General features: G+C 38.1%; 1 protein-coding gene across 1 annotated transcript in view; it reads right to left on the bottom strand.

The window, feature by feature from the left end:
• Positions 1 to 23,264, bottom strand: part of MBOAT2 (membrane bound O-acyltransferase domain containing 2) — an 89,741-nt gene that overhangs the window by 43,187 nt on the left and 23,290 nt on the right. The window lies entirely within an intron of this gene.

Here is a 23,264-nt window from a genome sequence, read left to right as displayed (position 1 = left end):
ATTACTCAATGACAGTCCAAGTCATGGCACCATCACTCATGGGACTGTCATGCATCAACCCCAGGCAAACAATAATTATTCACAGCTACATTTATGATCTCTAAGCAACCGTATTCTCAGAATATTTATTTATATATTACACAAGTTTACAATTATATAAACTATGCCTTTTTTTTTTTAGTTTTTATTTACTTGGATACTGTCTTGATCCTATCTCCATACATGTCTGAAGTTCACTGCAATTTCAGCCTATGCTAGCCTCTCAAATGCTTGAACTCTGCTTTGTAATCTCCCTGTCCTTCAGTTAAGGTGTACAAAACCACTTGTGTCTGTGATCTTTTAATGGCTTCAAGATCTTCTCTCTAATGCCTAAAGCAATCCAATTATCTCACAATTAACTAAAACTAAAAAAAACTAAATTTAAAGAAAATCAGAATCACTCAGTTTGTTCTAGACAGAAGAATCATGAGACCCATCCCTAACAACACACTGTATAAAATCACCTAGCAGAAACTTTGGTGTAGATTTAATCACAATATATACTAGTGGAAGAGGCTACATTTCTGTACAAATGCAGTTTTCTTGTCAATGCTAAGATAGATAATGAACGTCAGGTTGTTCAATTACCCTTTGAGATACAAAATCAAAATCATGAATTATTCACCTATATGTACTTCCGTAGTAGTGCTATTTGCCTATCAGACCCCATCAAGGTGTTCCATTACCTTCCTGAATTATTTTCTCTCATTTCCTAGAACTCACTACAGACCTCATCTTTCCAGTCACTCAGAAAAGTCATTTAAAACTCCCCCAGGGAAATAAATAATCAGTCTTACTTCAACAATTTCTTTGTCCCATCATTCAAACATTTCTCATACTCACTGAAAGCCCGGATATTTCCTCATACTACCGGTTTCTTCTGGTTTTCACACGTAGGATGTGACCAGACACAAGGAGCCATTCTTTATGTTAGCTAAGACCAGCTTTTTTTCCTCATCACAAACAGGGCATCCAAGTAAATGAACTTCTTGCTCCCGAATCTTTTGTAACACTGACTTACCAATGAATAACATCTGCTGCTGCTAGCAGGACTGCCTGGAGGCTGTAAGCTACATACAAGGAAGGTATCCACAATCATTTTGCTAGCTCAAAGCTTCCTTTCTGAAAATTTTCATTATTTAAATTCCTTCATCCACAGGTAATATGAAAATTACAAGAGAATTCTGCAGAGGAATTTATGAATTTTAAACCTGAGCTACAAAAAAAAAAGGCTGAGATTGTCTCAGATTCGTATTTTTCATGACTAGTACTAGTCTGAATTAGGAAATACACCAGATTTCTTTTTAATCATAATTCTAGACATTATGCAGTGAAAAACTCTGCATGTAGACTATTAACAGCCAAATATTATCACTTAGAAGTTTGTTAAACTTAGAGCAACACTTAAGAAAGTAATTTACATAAAATAGTTTATACCTAATCTGTTCACAGCAAGAAATACATTACACACATATACAGAAACAGACTACTATTGCAGTGACAAAGGCCCCACCGCATATTAGGTAGCTCACCATAACACTGCTAAGCAGACAGCACAAACAGGCAAAATAATCAAGGAAGAGATCCGAACACCAGCAGCCTAGGAGACCCATCATAGACTCATCATACAATTACAAATGGGTGACTTAAACCAAGACCTACACATACAAGTATTCCTATCATATAGGTGTTCTTTAGGCAGTCAAATTCCCATCATATGAATTCACAGAACCCTGACAATTAGAAGCTACACTTAGAGAGCTGTTTTAATCTCTCCAACTGCCCCATCTATGAAACATGAATAGAAACCCTTACCTTAGTTCACAAGAGCATTTAATAAGTGCATTAAAGACTACAGGAACACCCCAATACTAAACTTGTCTACTCTCCAAATCAAGTTTTGTTATGAAACACCCAACATATGTATAAATTCTGTTCAAGCTAAGTAAAATCACTACTTTTCAGATAAAAGAGAACTTTTAATTCCACTCAAAGCATGTCCATATCAATCCTTGAAGCCTAAAAATAGTGTGATTGCCAGTCAGCCAGAAATCTAGCATGCATTCAGAAGCTCCTATGCTGTAGTTGCCAGGAATGTGAAGACTTTGAAAAATAACATACATTATAACAGTCAAGACAAACTCATCTGTAACACAAGCACACAATGCATGCTCTCCGATTATTCATTACTGTGATGCCTGGCACTGACACTGCAGTTAAGCTACCTTTTGTGTTTCCATTAAAACCAAATCTGAAGAAAAGTTTTAGCTAAATGTGCATAGGAAAAACCAGTATAACCTGTTTGGGGTTTATGACACTTATTAGTGACTCAAGAATGTGAGGGAAGTGGACTGTATCTTTTTAAGCAAAGACAATTTCATACTGGTTTGGCCACTGAAACCCGTAGGTATCTCTACAGTCACAATGTAGTGAGAACTCCCCCATGACAGGTTTGAATCAGCTGTATTCTGTTCATATGGAACAAAACATACTGTCTTTATATGCCTATTTTTTGCCTTAGTTACTTGATTAACAGTTATGTTTTTAAAATGTGAATAAGTCTCACTGCTTGATCTTAAGATCACCAGGTATTCCACCAGCCAGGGCTAAATTTGAATTACTATTCAGTACTCACTCCTACCTCTGCAACCATTTATAATGCTCTTGCTCTACTAGTAATCAGTCTCGGAGCTTGCAATGTTGGAATGGTTGAGAAAGCATTCTGTATAAAGACAGTATTAGCTTGAAAACAAATTCTGTTTAGGTGTTTTTGTTACTTGGAAAATTTAAATCATATTAGTTTGAAAAAAATGTCAAGCTGGAATGCTTTTCAAACTTCTGCTAGGTGTTAGGGACAACTACTGTTTGCTGTAATGCCACTTCGCAGAGTCGTATGTCAGCACACACATTCAAACAAGAAGCAAGGGGAAGAAAAAAGTTGGTGGCAGTCTTGTGAGAAAAGCACATAATTAAATACAAGTAAGCAGATTGCAATACTCATGTTTTGCTTCGGTGAGTTTAGCTGAATGCCAGAACCATGTCATACTTCATCTCCGGAGATGCAAAGATAACAAGAAAAGCGTAGACTGAAAAAGGATGGGGAAAAAGCATCAACAGAAGTCATCATGAGAAAAAGCAATCTACTTCGAGCAGCATCAACTGTAAATGACACCTACCAGAGGGAGCTTCAGTCTTGTCACAATTCACAGTAAATTAATTACTTAACAGCTAAAGAGAATAATAGTGAACTTCTCAGGTTGGTTTACTGAAGTATTTTCAGTCTATATGAAGGCTCCATCATACCTTCACGAAGGATCTATCACACAGATCAGATATTTCTATTACAGCTGAAAGCAGCCTTCAGCTACTAATAAATTCAGATGAGTCACATTGCCAAAAAATCAACAGTATTCCCTTATTTCTGTTTTTGCCAGAAAAGGCATTTGTACATCATAAACATATTAACACATCTCTAGCCTAAACTCATTATTGCCACTACATACAGACATGCTACACCTCTGCAATGACTCAGTTTAATTCTCAAATTGCTTACATTATTTCAACAGTGAAGCAAGCAATAAAACCTGTGAATGTAACAGTATTGAAAAATATATGTCCATGTGTCTCTTCTGAAATCTATGACTGCAGGGACAAAGACAGTAATCCAAAGAAAGTAGCTATTCATCACTGCCCAAACCATACTGGACCACTGCAAAAACCATGAAACGAGACTGGCAAGGAAGAGTTTCACTCTGATTATCAGAACTGCTATTAGAAGCCCACAGCTCTGCACTTTGTTAGCCCGAGGTATGTTTTACGAAGTGGTAATAAAACACATTAACCACGGTCAATTCTAATTCAAAGCGGACAATGAGGTGTAGGGGAGGTTCTACTCCTCTAGGTCCACTTTCATCTTTTATACATTACTCCTGTCTGATTATCAGCTTGAAAGACAAACAGCATTGGATGCCGACAGTTATCCAGACCCAACAGGTTAAAGTCCTGAGTAACCTCACCTGACCCCATTGCTGACACTGCTTTCAGCATGGGGCTGGATCAGAAACTTCTTTAGGTCCCTGACACCTAAAACTTCTTCTGTGAGTTTGTTCAGTTTATGCAACTGTTAATTTAACACTGTATGTAACTGTTGATTTTCCAAGATAAAATGTGGTAAGGGAAACAAGCAAGTTGCTTCTACTAAAGTTTGACAACAAATAGTACATAGCTGTATTCCAATCATAAAATAATAATGCCTAACGGCTTTTTGCCCCCGTACAAGTTAATTTTCCTCAAATAATCAAAATCCTTCCTCGCACTTGTGAGAGAGGAGAGTTGTGCAAGAGTCCCATAGGGTGCAGGGTGAAACGGACCTTACTGAAAGAAGTTACATCACAGTGATCAATACTGGAGCACAGCTGAGATATTGCCACATGGGATAAATGCAACAACGATAGTTTTGCACATAGTTTCACCTATATATATATATATGTCACCATATAAATTATAAACTAGTATTTATGGAATTGTGCCAGAAGCACCGAGATTTAAAACCTCAATATTTTAACGTGATAGTAGAAACATATACCTCTTAAAATGTGAATTTAAATAGCAGATTATTGCACTGTGAGCATGACAGTTAAACCTCACATTTCTCTTACTGGTCCAGTTATTTACTCTCAAATATCCATTTTTAAATTGCAGAAGTCTGTAACTATGAAAGCAAATGTTTCATCTCAACCTTCAGTAGAGGGGACAGATTGTAGAAAAATGCAGTTTTAATAAAGATGACAAATACTTGTAAAAGATACTTTGACAGAATGAATTTGGGAAATGACAGGGGAGCACCAGGGAAGAAAAGACTCAAAAAGATTGCTTAATTTAATAACCATATGTCCCACCAGACACTATAATTTGCTGTGGGAAAACACCACTAAAGAAGACTCCACACGTGCATACCCCAAAACACTTAGTCAAAGAACAACAGTTATGCAAAGCACTGAGTTAGCCACAGTTTTAAAACTAAGTGTCTGAATTCTGCACCCTCCCCCTATCCCTTACAGAAAGCTTTCCAGAAGTGTTATAAAGGCTTTATTTTTATGGGGTGGAGGGAAGGACAGGGGACAGGACACAGACAGGTGGACACATAACAAAACCACATACACACGCACTACTAGAACAAGAACTAGAAGCTTGCATTTTAAACAGTAAAATCAGAGAGCAAGTAGGGCAGGCAGAACAAAAAGCACATCCCTTCCTCTGTTCATTGTGTCCTTGGCAGACAGGCCCACACTTACAGCCAATTCTACTATTTTCTGAACAGTGACAGGTTCTGCTCAATTACCCCAGTCTCTCAGATGCTCTCCCTCTCCCCTCCAAGACTCAGCCATCCTCTCCTGGCCCCTCACTGAAGCCTTACAGCCTCTAGATAAACCATGAGCATCAGCAGCTCCCTCTGCAGCTCTCCTTTTGCCACCAGCAATTTCTGTCTCTTGGTCCCCAATCTACTCACAGGAAAAGGCAATTTCCTCCTTCACACAAGAGATCCACCTATCCTTGTCTTAAAAGGAAGAAGCAAGTCATGATGTATTTTGTACACTTCAATTTATTTTGGTATTTCTTAGGCATTTTTGTTCTACATAAAAGATCAACCCAATGGCGCACTTAACTCAGTATCCTTGTCAGAAGCAGATAAATCAGAAGTGGATATGAGAAGCACATAGCACAATAGCTCAGACTAGAAAAACCCTGGTTAGAAGACAAACATCATTTTCATAGTGAAAGTATGGGAGGTCCATTAGGAGAAATATTAAGAAGGCAAAAAACAGGCTGCCATACAAGAAATAATACCAGGAATATAGCTCAAAATATTCAGATGAGAATCTATAAAAGTGATTACAGGAGTCAACTGTTAACGGAAAACATTTTATGACTGTCAGTCTTCAACAAAATCACCCACTCTTGATTTTGGAATACATTTAATTAAACAAGTTATTGGATTAACTGTGGGGAATACTATGTCTGTGCTGTATCAGAAGCTAGGTAAGATGAAATTAAAAGTCTCCCTTTAAAAGATTAACTTATGAAGGCTTTACTTTAATTCCTTACAGCTGGAAACCATTTTAGATTTTGATGCCTGACATTCATAAAGCTCCCAGAATCCTTTCTCTCTGGTAAGGATACTGAAGGCCTTCTTGGCATTTTCCTATGCTCTTGGCCCCAGGAAAATGCTAGAAAATGAAAATCTAGATTTCAACTATGAACTGAGATAGAAGCAAACCCTTGCATCCTTTGGAAGCAGAATTTTAAAAGCGACTTGGTTTTACATTCTTCATGAGAGATGTTAACAAGCCACCTTTCGTACCCTGTCCATATAAATCTCTGTGCATACCCAAACTAGGTATATCATTAAAAGTAGATACTTGTTCAGGGCAACAGATTGCCAGGAACAAAAATACTATTTTTAGGAATGGCTATCCCTATTGGACAGGTCCGACCTGATTCCTGCTGCTTGTACTTTCTCAGCAACAATAGAACATCAAATCCAGCTTTCCATCTCAGAACCCTTCTCAAGTCTCCTCCCCACTGCCCTACAACAGAAGTGCAATTTCCCCTATGCAGACAAACAGCTTTAGGCAGGTTCTGGTCTTACATCTCTTCTAATTAACTTCTTTTTCAAGATTACCAACTCAAATGTCTTCAATTTCTCCTTGGAGTCTTCCAAGCCTCTTGGGTTTTTCTAATGGTCTCCAGATGCTCAGTAACTGTGCAGTACTCCATGTGAAATGAAGTCCTTGACAGTGGGCTATGACACCACATTCCCTATTAATGTAAGGACCCTTATGCCTTCTCTATTGTTCGCCACTTGACACAGGCTTGCTTCATGAAGGTCTCTTGGAAATCCTTCCATTATATATAGATCCCAATCCTAATTTCAAGCTATGTTGTACACCCAGTTGAACAGCCTCAGCTGAAATAAGTATTGTTTGCTTTTTCAGTGCACTAAGTGAATTAAGTTTTCAGTGAACTAAGCCTGTCATTTTTTGTCCATTTAATGTCTTCCAGTAGTTCTGAAGCTCCCCAAAGTCTTTTTTTGTCTGAAAAAAATAGTATTACCAGCAACTGTTCAGTGAATTAGGCAAAGTGTTGCCAGCAGGTCAAGAGAAGTGATACATCCCCTCTACTGGTGAAGTCACAATGGGATAGTGCATCCAGCCTGGGCTCCTCAGCACAAGGGAGATGTGGACATACTTTAAAGAGTCCAATGAAAGGACCCCAAGGAAAATGAGAGTATGCTGAGAGAGGTTTAGTGCATGGTGTCCCTGCCCATGACAGGGGGGTTGGAACTAGATGATTTTAAGGTCCTTTTCAACCCTAACCATTCTATGATTCTGTGAATGTTCAGCCTGGAGAAGAGAAAGCCCAGGGGGATCTCATCAATGCATACCTATATGTGAAAGGAAGGTCCAAACAAGATAGCGCAAGGCTCTTTGCAGAGGCAAAGGGCACAGAAGGTCCTGTCTGAATAACAGGAAGCACTCTGTTATTTTGAGAGTGCCTGAGCACTGGCACAGGTTGCCCACAAAGGTTGTGGAGTTTCTGTCCTTGGAAATACATAAAAGCCATTTGGACGTAGATTTGGGCAACATGCTTTGGACATGATTTGGTGCTGCTTCAGCACAGGGGGTTACACCAGATTACCTCCAGAGGCCCCTTCTAACATCAACTATTCTGATTCTGTGATTTTTTAATGTTGGGTGTTTTTTTCCCATATCATTAATACAGCTATTTGAGTTGTAGGATTGCTAAACTTTTACCCAGAAGTCTACTTCTACTAGCTTCCCCTTATTGATGATACTGAATAGACAGCAGTCCTTTGCCTCTAACAAGCACTTAATGCTTAAGAGTTATGGGTACAAACTGGAACACAAGAGGTTCCACTTAAACTTGAGAAGAAAATTCTTCTCAGTGAGGATGACAGAACACTGGAACAGGCTGCCCAGGGAGGTTGTGGAGTCTCCTTCTCTGGAGACATTCAAAACCCGCCTGGACACATTCCTGTGTAACCTTATCTAGGTGTTCCTGCTCCGGCAGGGGGATTGGACTAGATGATCTTTTGAGGTCCCTTCCAATCTCTAACATACTGTGATACTGTGATACTGTGAAGAGTAAGTCACAAGAAGCTGCTTTCAATTCATCTTTTCTTCTAACAGTTATAGTATGTTCAAGAACATGCAAACTGAATAGCCTGTAAATCATAAAGGCCATGTTGCCAATTTCAGAAAACAAATTCTACGACTCAAACAATGTGAAGAAATAAGACTTGACAAATCAAAATAAAAGTTAAATTTAAAAGATATTGAGCTAATTGCAGCTTAGTCATATCTAATAGTTACCCACTGAGAAAAATTTAGCTGGGGTAGCATTTTCTCAAATCTTGGAAAAAAGAGCTAAGGTTCTTTAGAATGCCGTATGAGAAATACCATGCACACCCAAACCCTCATAACTGTCACGACCAAAGCTACCCTATTAGCATAGCCAGTGTGAGGTACAGGCAAGCATACAGCATTTGATGGTGTTTCATCAATAAGGATGTATCAGGTATTGTTCTGCTAATTCAAGTATATCAAAACAAGAAGAAACATTCAAGTATTTTGGTAACAGTAAGTACAATAATTATATCTGCAGGTGGACATTATAAAAACTGCAAATACTTAGTCAATCACAAACCCAAGTTACTTCAGAAAAAATTAAGAAACGCTTAAAAGCATCAGATAGGGTTGAATTAAATTGTGTGCGAAAGCACAATTTTCACTGTAAATAATCAACCATACAAATGTGTAACAGAAACCAACTATTAGGTAGCATTAAAGCAGAAAAGAAACTGTGGAAAGTCACAGCATTGCAAAGAAGACAGAAAAAGCTTTTTACCCTGCTTAGCATTACAAACACTTCAATGTGTTTTGAAAAGCACATCTCCAAATCACACAGAACAACTGGAGGAAGTCCAAAAGCAGCTACACAGAAATGGAGAGAGACCTTGAAAACACAAACTGAGGAGATACTCAAATAGACTTGTCCAGGCTTTACTGGACTGAAAGGAGACAATATAAATAGAAGATTGCTGCAAACAGCAAGAGAATACATTTTCCTATACAGATGAAGGGGCTCCAAGTACAGAAGATTTAGGCTAAGCTTAAGCTAATTTCTAGCACAATCTAACCACAAGCATAGTTAAGTGCCTATACAGAGTGCCTAACAAGACTGAAAGCTCTTTGTGGTTTTTTAATTATTATTTTTGATAATTTAATTCACATGTCTGAAAGCTCTCAGACTCTTAAGTCCCTTCCAGCCTCGTTTTTCATAATTCTGCTACTGGGTTTTATTTCCCAAATAAACATTTTTAGAAATGAGAGAAAACGAATCTGCCTTAAAAGCTGTCCTGTGTGTAGATGAAGAGACATGTATGTATTTAAAGTATTCATAATCCAGAGCCTGTTAAGAGCTCAGATGCAACAGTGAGATAAAACAGCTGTGGGAGCCAGTCAAGATGCTGATGATCTGGCAAGACAAACTCAAGAACAGGAATGAAAGAGACACACCCGTGGGAGTTGTTTGTATGTCGTAACATTTTTGTACTACTCAGCTTTCTTTTAAATGCTTCCAACCTTGTCAGACCAAGGTTATGCTCGCTGCTGAGATTTCCTTTTATTTTCATTATATAATCACGTAGCTGGTTTTGAACACATATTCCAAACACTAAACTTTGTTTAATTCAGTTCAGCTTTGCTGTGAGGGTGGGTGGGCAGTCTATACCTCTCCTGTCCCTTGATCAGTGCAAACATTTTTGAGTGAGAATGAGGCTTTAGCACCAGTCATTTCAGAAACATTTGTTTGTAAGAGGGAGGTAACACACAATCTTTTCTCTATGTTCTTATTCACAAATTGTTCAAATACTTTGTGTATCAAGTTTCTTTGCAATAAGCCACTGAACACATCATTAAATGCAAAAATAAAATGCAAGCAGTGTAGAAAATTGAACTGAGCTGAAGTTCTCACACTTTTTTTCCTTCTACAAGTTATCTCAATTACTCCACATGCTTTTCTCCTGGAAAAGTCAGACGGAAAATCTCTTATTAATACTTTTGGGAAAGCAGGGATTGTAAGAAAGAGGACAGAATCTCTTACAAAATTCAGAAATCCAAATTCTATGCTTAGAATACTGGATTCCTTGATTTCCATAAAAAGGAAAGAAAATATTGAGCCAGTTGCAAATCTAGTAATAGAACTATGACATCTGAGTTCTAAATGTATCCTAAATGAGAATGTAAAGCTTGTGGCCAAAGCAACCTTGACAACAGTCCTCAGGGAGGCAGGTTATTCCCAAAACTTTCATAAAACCCCCAAATATGCATATTTACCTGAGGAACAGATGTAAAGACTATGTGGATTAAAAACCTGAAAGTTATATTTCATCAAAAGCTTTGCTCCTCCTCCTCGAGCAGTGATCTTGGACTCTGCAGCAGAACTGCACCCACACACTGATTCTCAAAAAGACATGCCCTGATCAGCAGAATAAGAAAGAAGCAGGCAGAGAAGCATGAAGAAAGATGAAGGCTTCTTTCTTCAAAAAGGCACTTCCAAGAGTGTTGATCTGTTGACACAAGTCTTACTGTTTTTTTCCGTTTCTGCAACTGGAAAAAGACAGCATAGGCAGAAACGGAATACTGGTTCCGGTCTATTCCCACTATCTCTTCATAGTCTATCTAGTCTGCCAAAGGGCATAAGCATCAAAAGCAAAGTAATGCACTTAAAAGCAAAGAAAGCTTCTATATTTAAGAAAAAGCAGAACAGAACAAACCCCAGTTCAACAGTACTTGTAATACTCTTCAGCTCAGAATAAGCCTTCAGTTTTCAATGACCATTTTAATAGTGACAAATCATCAAGAATCAATCTCTTTCTAAAAGTCTGAGCTCATCTAAAAGAAATAATTATACTTGCTTCATTTAAATGGTGACCTCCACGCTAGTAGCTGGTCAGTAGACTTTCTGCACTCTGTATTTTAGACAGCTTTGTGTGACAGTGGAATACGTGGGAATAGGACAGGCAGGTGTCTGAAATGACTTCCAGGTTGCTGAGGAAGTCCAGAAACGCTCACTTACTATTTAGGAATGTATCCTATGGATTTGGACCTCTCTTTACGCAGCAGATTTCATTGTATCTATCTAGTTCAAGTATCAGGAAGATAATATCTTTCATTACTGCAGCCAAACAATCTCCAAAATAGCCTATGACATTTAAAGGGTAAAGCTGCTATTCTCCTTTTAGAAATTGTCTCTCACTCCCCAAGGTTCATATGGAAAGCATGATATAAAGATTTTGGGGTTTTCAATAATAATAATTGTATTTGTAGAATTAAAATAACAGCTACCAATTAATGGTAAAGCCAAAAGACCTGCTTCATACTCACCTTTCCCACTGTACTTCCCTCTTCTTAGCTTTCGCTATACTGAACATGTCAGACTACAAAATGACAGCAAGCAATGACACAAGGATCTGTGGGGTTTGGGATCTTGTTATTGTTTGTTTTGTGAGGTTTTTGGTTAGGTTTTGGAGTTGGGGGGGTGGGAGTGGGGTTGGGAGTTTCCAGTTTGTTTTTCAGGGGGTTGAGGTTTGTTTGTTTGTTTGCTTGCCTGGGTTTTTTTTACAATTAAGGTACCCAAGCATGGGGGATTATCTCCAAATGGTCTTTTAAAAGAACCCTAGAGGAAATGAGATTCTGTAACAGCATCATGTATCTGGGAGAGTAGTTAATCCCTTCAAAAAGAACAAGAGTGTTACAATAATTCTGAAGTACTTGGCTCTCTAATACCGTCCAATACTTATTATTACAAAAGCCTGTAAAAGTCATGCAACAACTTCTTTCCTGCCTGAAGCCAAAAGGGCCTTCCTCTGCCCAAACTTAGGTCAGAGTTTGACCTGCAGAAAGCATTTATAACATGTTATATCTATATAACATGGATATAGGTAAACACAAGAGCACTAAATACGAACAGTCAGATAAATATCACCAGTTCAAATTCAAGAAAAATTAATGTGCCACTCTAACTGGAGAGTATGGAAAGGCACAGGTGCCACAGTGCTCTACAGAAAGACAGGAGAGGCAGGCAGTAGGTGGAAGTAAAACAGGAATGCAACCATTAACAGGTTCTCAGAATGGTCCAGCTACTGAAGGGAAACATGTACAAACGCATGGCTAAGTTGGCCAATTTCAAGTGCACAAGCATAGCATTAGCTTCCTTTCACCAAGAAACTGCAGGGAAGGAAAAAAAGAAAAAACAAAACAACACAACCCACACAAAGCCTGTCTCACACTTCATTCTTCAGAAAGGGGACCAGGAAGCAATTGAACTGTGAAGGAACAATTAACCCCATTAATATTAAAAGGAGGACCTGATCTTTGGAAATCTGCAAGTGTCTTCAGGTACTAAGTGAAAGAATGAAAAAGTGAAAAAGCAAAACTGAACATACAATAAAATAACCCCTATGGCTCAGATACAGCAAACAGGCAAATAATGTGGCTAAAAAGTTGTGCAAAAGCACGTTGGGATTGTTTTGAAGCTGGTAGACTTGGATATCTTAACAGGTTTTCTTAAGGGAATGGACCTAGGCTCCTGGAGTGGTGCCCAGTGACAGGACCAGAGGCAGTGGGCACAAACTAAAACACAGAAGGTGCTGCCCCAACAGCAGGGAACACATTTTTACTGTAAGGGTGACCAGGCATTGGCATACATTCCCCGAGGACATTCTGGAGTCTCTCTCTCCTTAGAGATAGTTAAAAGCCAACTAGACATGGTCTTGGACAACTAGCTTTAGGTGGTCCTGCTTGAGCAGGAGGGTGAAGTCCAGAGGTTCTTTCCAACCTCAACCATCCTCTGATCCTGCAAAGACTTTTCAGGCTAATATAACTAATAAAACAGATTATTTCAGGTAAGCATTAGAAAACTAGGACTTGGTCCTGTATGAGTCAATCCTGGATCCCCAAGCCTAAAACTTTGCCACCAGAAAAAAGATGCTGGCAGAGCAGACAAAGCAACCAGTTGCTGCAGGGGAAGGCTCACTGTTGAGCCTTTGATGAGAACTGTCTGGTTTATGCTAAGGCTACCACCCATTTTCTCCCTCTGCCTCCTCAGAACTCCTGGCATCTAAAGCATTCAGCATCCATCTGGCAGGAGTCCCATTCTGGAATCCTTCAGACTCTCTCTAAGAGATGAAGTACTTTGAGCCTCTCTGGTGCAACTAATCAATATTTCTATTTGCAAAAGACTCCCTTTGACAGAGAATTCTTAACTGACCACACTGATAGTTCAAGTATTGTCTGCTGAAGTTACCCAATGACAAAGCCTGATTACACAAAAAGACCAACAGATCAGGACAAAAATAAATACACAAAGTCCATAATTCAACTACTTTTTATTTTGTTGGGGTTGTTTGGTTTCTGTTTTCCCCATCTTCACTCAACTGCCAAATGAAGCAGAAGTTGCAGGAATTACCTGTTAATCACTACCTACAATTCTTAATCACAGCTGCACACACGGACAGAAACATGGTAAGAATTCTCACTGCCAAGGAGAGCAAAGGAAAGTGACCTATATGGGTTGGTCAGTGACTTGACTGAATGCCATTTCAAACATATGTCATCACTGTTAATACCCCATGACGTGGGAACTGAGGCAGTCTATTCAGAACAAACCAGACGTCTGCCACAATGTTCGTGTGTTTGCAGATGGTGAAGAAAAAGAACAATTAAGATACAGAAACTATCTGCGGAATGTTCACATATTTTCGTTCTTACTATGAGAAAGTAAGGAAAGAAAATCCAATATGCGATTATGAAGCACTGAAGAAATGTACTATGGAATATCAGGTAACAGTTTAATTTCATGAAGACCACAAGTACACAGCAGGTCATTACTATTCTCTTAAAGATACTTCAAACAGCTGCTCCCAGTGCTGATCTGAAGATTTTTCCAAGAAATATCTTATGATAATAGATGTTTCTATATCAGTTAACACCTATATGAAAAGATTCAAAAGACAAAGGATAATTTTACTTCTCAATTCTGCTTCTCACATGCCTGTGAGGAATGGATGTATCAAGCCAACGCTGACATTACTTCCACCACTTCCCATTTTACCAGTGTTAGGAAGCATCAGTTTCCTCAGAACCAAATGCATTATTATTAACTGCTAAAATACATGGTGTTTACCACTTTCAGCAGAATAATCTCCAGTATAATAAGAACTAACAGGGACTGCATCCAATTATTGTGTGTTTTGGATGGTTTATGATGTACTTTGTATTTCAAACTTCATTCATAAGAGGACAGTGTTTAGGAGCAGAAACAATTTAATAGGCTTGAGGTACGTGCACTTCTACACTGCAAAGGGAATACCTTTGCAGAATCTTTGAAAAAGGCACTTAGTAGTTACATGAATAGCAAAGCATAGCTGGCACAACAAACCAAACTCAATCTGCTCCTAGGTGCCTTAGGCTCCTTTATTTAGGCTCTTCTAGTGTTTATACAGATTGTGTCACATACACTAATTGCTCAAACATGAAGTGTGGAAAAATGCCAGAGAAACTCAACAGCTTCCAAAGCCACATACTTTATACCAAGCCAACATCAGAACAAATCCCTATTTCAACCCACTTTTCAGAAGCCACTAATGAACCAAGTATTGTTTTCACACCCTTCTGAAATATTTAGAAAGCCTTTGGAGATACCCTACCTGGATATGGATGTTGTTACTTGTTACACGGCAAAATCTGTTATTCTGCTCTCCAGCAGCTAGGAATGATGAAGAAGCTACTGGCTTCTGACTGCAGCTCTCACAGCAGCTTGGTAGCAAGGCCCCCTCGTTCTCCTGAAAGTTCCCTCCGGCTCAGGAATATAACATTCTGCATCACATTCACACAGACAGATTCTAATTTTGTTACCATATAAAGTGGTAAGAAGCTACCGTGAGGACAATTCTTCAGAAATCAAAATCCCCCTGTTTATGCTAATTTCTAAAGCAAACCACCTGCCCAGCTGAAAAACAATGCCCTCAAGACCGTAATTTTACATGACTGTCCTCTGTCTGCAGAAGAATGTGCCTACAGCACTTACTGGTCAGCCTTCCAGAGCACCATGGTCACACAGAGAAAGAGAGCCAGAGGAGCCTGGACTTTGTTTTACTACAACTGGAAACAAAAAGTGAATACCGCTGATCAATGGGCCCTACCTCCATCTTGCAGGAAGAAAAACAAAACAAAACAAAACAAAACAACCCCAATAAACCCCCCCCCCCAAAAAAAAAGAACAAAGAAATGTCTCTACAGGTTTTTTCTTTTGATTTATTAAAATATATTTACCAAATTTTAGCTGCTATCTGTACACCTTACATGAGCAATTGTCAAAATCTTACTAATTCTCAGTATATGCACACCACCTCATTCATACCTCACAAGATGTCCTTAAAGCTGTCAGTAGACTGTGGGCTGCTTTAAAGATGAAAATCTTTCTACAGAAGCAGTAATACCAACCACAAAAAAATAGCACTTGATATCAAAGCTAGAAGTCAGTGATCAGACACATGGATGATTCTATGATAACCACATTTAATGTATGATGTGGCATTGCAAATGGATACCATGGTGGAGGTAAGCAGAAAAGGAAGCACTCGATGAACTGAAAAGCCAGGATTAAGACTGGGATTTAAAACATCACATTCTTAGAAAGAGCAGAATACCAAGAAAGAGAAAGCCAGCTATATGACTGTTGTTCAAAATTGTGCATTACTTGTATGTGTTGTGCATTCCCATGTGACATGATCTATTAATAAAACAGATTATCCACTCTAAGAAATCACACACTGAAATACCCAGAGCTTCCTTTGGCAAGCCTACTGACTTCACAGTTCTTGTGCCTGTGATTAGTCATGACTGTGCACATTGCTTAGCACTTGGCTATACTAAGAATTTTTTATTTCATCCACAGTTTTGACTGTTGTCCGAAGTACTTACACCTTCCTACCAAATGCAGACACACAGCAACCTCCTTCAGTACCATACTGTTAATATTTCTAAGCAAACAGAATACCAGAAGCTACTCTAGCACTTAAGTGAGATTTAAGATAGGAATGATGAAGCCATTCACACTATCTTTTCTATTTACCCACTTCCCTTTCAACATAATCAAGCACAACTTTTAAACAGCAAAGTTTGAAATCTGCTGTCATAAAACAGAAGCTTCCCATCTAAAAACTATGCCAACTGATATGTAAGGAAATGGGACTTCTTACACACAACCCTCCTAAAGTGTCCAGGCAATTCACCCATACTGAAAAGACTCTAAGTGAATCCCTGGCATATCTTCTCACAGCACAGAAGAACGTATTCATTGTTTGAGTACTGGAAACACGTCTGTTTTCAAAAGCAACTGAAAAGTGAATTGGAAATAAAACCAAACTTGAGGTATCAAATGCTCCTTTCAACATTTTTGTATTACTCAGGCTGACTTCCACCTGCTTGTACTGACTTAAAGACACAAGTTACGTACTTTCTCTTGGCATAGTCTTTGGTTTGTGCGTTTCAGCCTTATTCCCCTTTTCATTATTGATACCCTCTCTTGTACAAAAGGAAGACAGCCTGCTACTAGTACTACTTGTTGCCTAACATTGTCTCCTCCTACCAAAATAACTGTCTCAACTGCAATTGGTTTATTTCCCTTTAAACTGAAATGAGCCTAATAGATTTAACAAATGAATCTGTACAGTTACCCTAAAATTTGACAAGAATGTTTAACTACTGGGTGGGGGAAAACTAAAGAACAAAAAAAGCTTTTGTAGCAAGTTCAGATCATATCAGAAAACTAAGCTGCATGAAGTTACCTCCAATAAATTTTCACCTATAACAGACATTGAAGCAAGACACCATAAGGAAATGGCTAGCATGCTTATGACAACTGGAACTATCCAGGATCATGTTCGTAAGGAAGACTTGGGTTTCACAGAGCAACCTGCTTTAGCTGGTCCTGCTTTGAACAGGGGGATTGGACTCGGAAATGCTTCCCTCTTCAGCTATGCTATGACTCTGTGATCTCATCTTTGACTCCCAGTAAAGGCATGTGATCTGCAAAACTTACCAGCTTTAAATGTTACGTGAAACTTACTAACATGCTGAACTGAGACACTGGATTTTAAAGTGAAGAAATTTGCAATTTTTAAATATTAATACTTTTTATTTACATCCACCTTCCCTTAATGGAAACAGATTCTGCGCATGTGTGTGCGTTTTGTTCTGCATTCATAACAAGGGTCACATCATTGATTTATTCAAACATCTTTCAGCTCCAAGCCAGACACTTTGTACACCACCACTTGCAGTTCTGCAGGCAAAACTGACTTCCATAATTCACAGCCAACAGCTCCATTAAGGACAATGAAATTATTACTTGCTGAGCTTATCATAATTACTCAAGTGAAATTTGTCTCAAAGACAAGATATTTCACCAAAGAATAAAAAAAGCTATGCAGGAACATGCATTTAGGGAAGAAAGTTGACTACAATACACAGAATCCTTGCATCTGGTCTATCACAAACACCAGTGGTTCAATTCAGGCAATACCATGCAACCAGAATTCTTAATCAACTCTTATTAGTGGCAGTCTTTGCCAGGAGCTGAAGAAGAACACAGCTTTCACTGAACTATTCTAAGTACAGTTTATTCTGCCACTTCATTTTGTAGGGAGACTGATTTATTTGACATCAATAGTTTGTTGAGGTAATAAACCATGCAGCAATGATACCATGACTCAGAGCTCATTTGCTAGCAGTCAAGTTGCTTGGCAGCATGACAGGCAGAGTAATGTGCCTTGAAGATGTATCTATACAGATGCTCCAGCTTTCAGAGATTACCAAACAAACACAGCCCAGAAAACATTTACTCTATCACTTTTCTTTTGCTAGATTGTGCCCAGCTTCACTTTGAGCACAAAGATCATAAAAAAAAAAAAAGAGAGATCTGTGCAAGCCAAAAAAGCAAACCAAACTCAGTCCTGACAGATTTCTAACACACCCAGCCATTTTACACTACTGCTTCCTTCCAAGAAAAGGTTATCCTCTATATGCTTACAGAAACCAAGTACACAGTATGGGAAAAAAAACAGTACTTATCAGTTTAAGGGTTAGGGAAATAAGAGAACCCTCTTTCAGATAAACATCAATACTCAATAATGCATGGCTACTTCTTAGAACTGAAGTTCAGCAATTTTTATCTGAGTTCTCTGAAATGTGATGATAGAGGTTTCATAAGCCAACACCACCGTTAAAACGCCTCTCTTCTGAGAACTCCATTCTTTGAATAACTCCAGTAACAAAGTAAAAACTAAAATAAAAAAAAAAAAAAGAAAAAGAAAAAGAAAGGGGGGGGGGGGGGGAAGATTTAAACCCAGACCAATTTGGACTCTTTTCCCTGGAAATACAGCATATACAATCAGAATTTTTTCTAGTTGAATTAAGGTAGCATATGCCCCTTTTGTACCAAAGTAACCAAAGTGGCTACAATACTTCAGAAATGCCTTAGTTCGCATTGTTGTCAATTATCTTTTATCAGCCTTTCTACTTAAGCATCAAGCTTCACAAAGCTGCAGACCCTATGTGATTCCCATCCTTCCTTCTTTCTCCCTATATATACATGGGGGACACACACCAAAGATTAAATAAATGTATTTAATCATTATTTAAAAATAAGGTAAAAAAAAAATCCTAGTCCTCTGTTCACTTCATTCCTGTAATTACAAAAAATATGATTGACAAAGTCCTTTCCATTTAAACACTCCAGTTTGAAGGAAGATTAATATATCAAATTATTTTTCAACTTATACTTTTATTGTTTCAATTAATGCATTGAATTCTATCCAAGCACAGCCATAAGAGTTACAGGAAGTTAAAGTGGATGAACTTGAAATATCTATTTAAAGCAAATACTTCCAAAAGAAATTCATAGGGATTACTAGGAAATTCCTTCACAGGTGTTCACTTCAACAAGTGCTCACTTTTCAAGCCAATGAAGACAGCCATCTATTTCAATTGCTATTTTTGTCAGATCTTCAACATACAGTGAATCACTGCCTGGTGCCAGTCAGTGTTGCCATCCACACTCTTCAGAACATGAAAGTGTGATCTCTAGGTAAGCATCAGAAGAATCAAACATATAACAAATAAAGAAGATAAATGAGTCTATAAAGCATACTCAAGGAAAAAGAAAACCCAAAGAAAACCAAAGAAAATCAGAACCTCTAGCACTATTAGACACAGTTTCCAAGCTGCATAAAAATAAACAGGGATATGAAGGGTTTTATTGTTGTGGGTTTGTTTTTAAATTTGATAGGTCAGTTTTAAACTGAGTTGCTTTGATGAGCAATTCCATGTAGAAGTGATGCAAAGAGCATGTGGGTGGCAGCTATTAAATTTCAAAGAACTATAGGATATGCCCCATGCAAGTCCCATTCCCACACAATACTAAGGTAGCAGCAGCAGGTTATAAGAATTTGAGTTGTACAGAGCTCTCATCTGCTCAGTTAACTCAGTGAAGGTATTTTCAAGTAGATAATCCAATTTAACCATATAAAGAAACTTGGCAGTTAAGGACAAAATTAAGAGCCATGAAAAATTTTAATGAAAACATGGAGCCAGTTTCAGACCATGAGCTTTGTTTATTTATGTGTGGTAGTTCTATTTTAACTCTGTGCTCACCTTTTTAACATACACATACGATATAAGCTATATTCTTGAAGAAAAAGCGTTCACCTCTGCAAACAGACAAGAAAAGTCTATTACACAAGCAAAACCTCAAAGGTTTTAACTGACTAGGAAGGCCATCTAGCAGCCAGACCATATGCTTTGCTATTAAAAAACCCAATCAAGTCCTCCCCCCCAAAAAAAAACCCACAGAAAAATCACAGCAACAACTTAATAACCAATTCAACAAGAGGTGAAACACCCTTCTGCACAGAGCCACAACAGTATTCCTGATAGCAGAAAAGAGTTTCCATCTAAAGGAAAACAGCATTCTTGCTTTCAGTACTATTAACTGTTTGTAATGCTTTGCCTGCTAAAACAGAAGTTCTCCACATTTTTATCTCCAGTATAAACAGTTCAGTCTTGCAGTTCCTTGAGAAGAACCCAGTAAGGTTCTTAACAATATTTGGTTTCAGTTCCCCAAATCATTTCTATAGCTCTTCACACAAGACAGAGTATTTCCAAATCATTCCTAAATCCAATCTTGGCTACTGGAACAGTTAGTTGATAACTACTGAAATATGTTCTCAAATACAGCCACTCATTAGCCTTGGTGCTTATTTTTAAAAGGGGAGGATAAGATTTCTATACATATTGTAGAAATTATGCTTAAAATCTATCCAATTTTCATCTATACAAAAACTTTGCAAAATTTAAAAGGCTGAGAGAGGTTTTTTTTGCATGTAACATAGATCTGATAAGACAAAAATTGCTACTAGAACACTACTTGTTTTTTTCAGTCTTTGTGTTAAGGCTACAGAATCAAAAGACCTCATCTTTCTCCATCTTGCATTTATCCTTGGCTGAATAACAACATCCTTAATAATCTTCACCTCTCAATTGCTTTAATTTCAAATAAGTTTCTTATTAACACTAACTGTAGAGCAAAAACACAGAAAAATTGTGTCTGCATATGCAGAGCAGTCTGCAGCTACTAATACCTCAAGTTCTGAATCCAGGTATTCTTAGTGCTGTGCCCACTGTCCTTTGGCAGCTAGCTATGCACCAGGCATTTTTATTCAAGTGATATAAATAAACTACAAATTTCTAACTGAGAAGTTGTATCAGACAGCTTACAGCTGTCCAGATGCCCTCACGCCTTCAAAGAACTGTAATTAGTGGCAGGCTTCCCAATCCTAGATTTGCTAAAAATTATTATTAGAAATTGATAGCATTTCTTAGTGAAACCCTAAGAAGATTGTTAGATATTGTTATTTCAGCCTTGTCATTTGAGGATGACTAATTTTAGATTGTTGCTTCAAATTCTCTTATGCACAGAAAAAAAAAAAAAACAACCTTTATCCACATCAAGTATGTTCTCCATAGACCAAGACATCTGTGATCAACTCACAGGCAGACAGGAATAAAAAAAAAAGAGAAATAAAAAAAAGACCAAAACAAAACAACAAACTTACATTTACCTTGAGGAGGGCCTCTGGAAAAACCAAAAGCTAAAAAACCAGCCTAATTCCCATTTTCAAAAATCATTTCAGCTTATGAATGTTATCATTTCTGAAGAAACAAAGACGCTTACAAAACCTTGCCATTAACTTAGGATGAGAGTGGTTTGCCTTTACCATTTTGTATTTCACTGAAAACATAACTTTTAAACAATATCTAACCTAATTTTTACAACAATCTAAGCTGTAGGCTCAATAGCAGTCAAACCTGTCTATAAACTGTCAGGACATTCAGCATTATTAAACACTTGACTGACAAATTAAGAGCCTCAATTAACATGCTGAATTAATTAGTTCACTCTGATGAACAAGACTAACTTGTCTCTTAATCCGAGATTTCAAAATTCAAACCATCAAGTTTCCCATCCTTTATCAAATATCCCACTGTTTATCAAAGCCACAGCAAGAAACAAAGGACATGGGGAGCAAGGCATTGCTCTCCTGACTTTGGCTAAGAGGGGAAGGGAACTTAGTGAGGACTAAAATTCCCAAATCCCAAGGAAAAGAATGACCAGGAAGCACTCCACAGGGGGCAGACCAGTTACAACCAAGGTTTGTTCACTCAGATTCAAATCTCTTTACATTACCGTGTTCAAGCAGCTCACTTACATGACCATAGGTAACAGTACAAAGAACTGTAACTGAAACAAAATAACACAGAACCAGGGAACAGCTGAGCTCGGGAGGGACCTCTGGAGATCATATGGTCCAATACCCTGCTCAAGCAGGGCCACTAACAGCCAGCTGCCCAGGACCATATCCAGGCGTTCCTTCGGTAAAAAGTACAGGCATAAAGGGATACCAAGAGGCATCACCCCTTTTGGGATACTGTGGCAATGGAAGGAGCAAACCTTGTACAGTCTTGCCTGTATCACCTATTAGAAATGGCTTCTGAAGCATCGCACGCAGCATCCAAGTACTGTCCACAAACTGAAGTAACAAATTACTCCATTTGTTAGATAATTTATTTTCCTCCACTGAAAGAGCTTTCTACTGTTATCCCGTGATAAAGCAACATAAATCGAGTAGCCAAATCCAGGTTTTACCCTCCCAACTGCACAGTAACTAAGAGTAACAGAGAACATACGTACACAGTTGTGCACAGTACAGCAAACATTTATGCAGTCAGTTAAGCCAGCTGGCATGAAATGAGAGGATCAGGAACTACGGAGCTCCCCTGTTCCAACGCAGGAATGCTAAAGACACATGCCTACTTGCCTCTCGCTATTAGGGAAGTAAATCACCGCTAGATTTCCTTTTAAAAACCTATGTAATTTGTTATGATAAAAAACCAAAGTATTCCTGCCTGGTACCCCCCTTTTCAGCACTTAACCACATTGGTAATTTCTTTTAAAACATTAAGCTACATAAGTTGTAACTTAAATTGCTACATATGTGAAGAGAAATTGACAAGAAAAAGTTCCTTAAAACAATGAAAAACTAACGAAATCAGAATATAAACCAGCCATACAACCCAATGAAGTTCTTACATCTGCAGTAGTTTGAATACCTCAGGCTTCATAGAAAATCCCCAAAATAAGAGTCCAATGTGGGATACTTCAAAAGACACTAAAATTATATTCAGTAACAGTATAAACAAGCAGAACGTTCCAATAGGCAGGATCATGAACTAAGGACACCCTGGCTTTGCACTTCCTGTGTAAAGCAATTTTCCTTTTTGGTACTTTTATCAGCATCTTTCCTGACAGCCTCACATACTGCAGGAACCCATTCAAGCAAGGATTTGCTATTTTACTAAACATTTATGCAGGAATTAACACAGTGGGAATCTAATTTGGTTCTGAGCTCTAGACTAGTGGAATAATAAAGCATATGCATTCAGTAATAAGATAAACATCTTTCCTGCTTTTAAGAATGACTGAAGAAGAGAAACAAGTGCAATTCTACATGGATTCAGATA

The sequence above is a fragment of the Neopsephotus bourkii genome, unplaced genomic scaffold (assembly GCF_033783945.1).
Source record: "Neopsephotus bourkii isolate Nb327-2 ecotype Australia unplaced genomic scaffold, CSIRO-AGI_Nbou_v1 NB_74, whole genome shotgun sequence".
NCBI lineage: Eukaryota > Metazoa > Chordata > Aves > Psittaciformes > Psittacidae > Neopsephotus > Neopsephotus bourkii.
The sequence above is the reverse complement of the archived record's forward strand: the minus strand, read 5'-3'. Positions and strand labels throughout refer to the sequence as shown.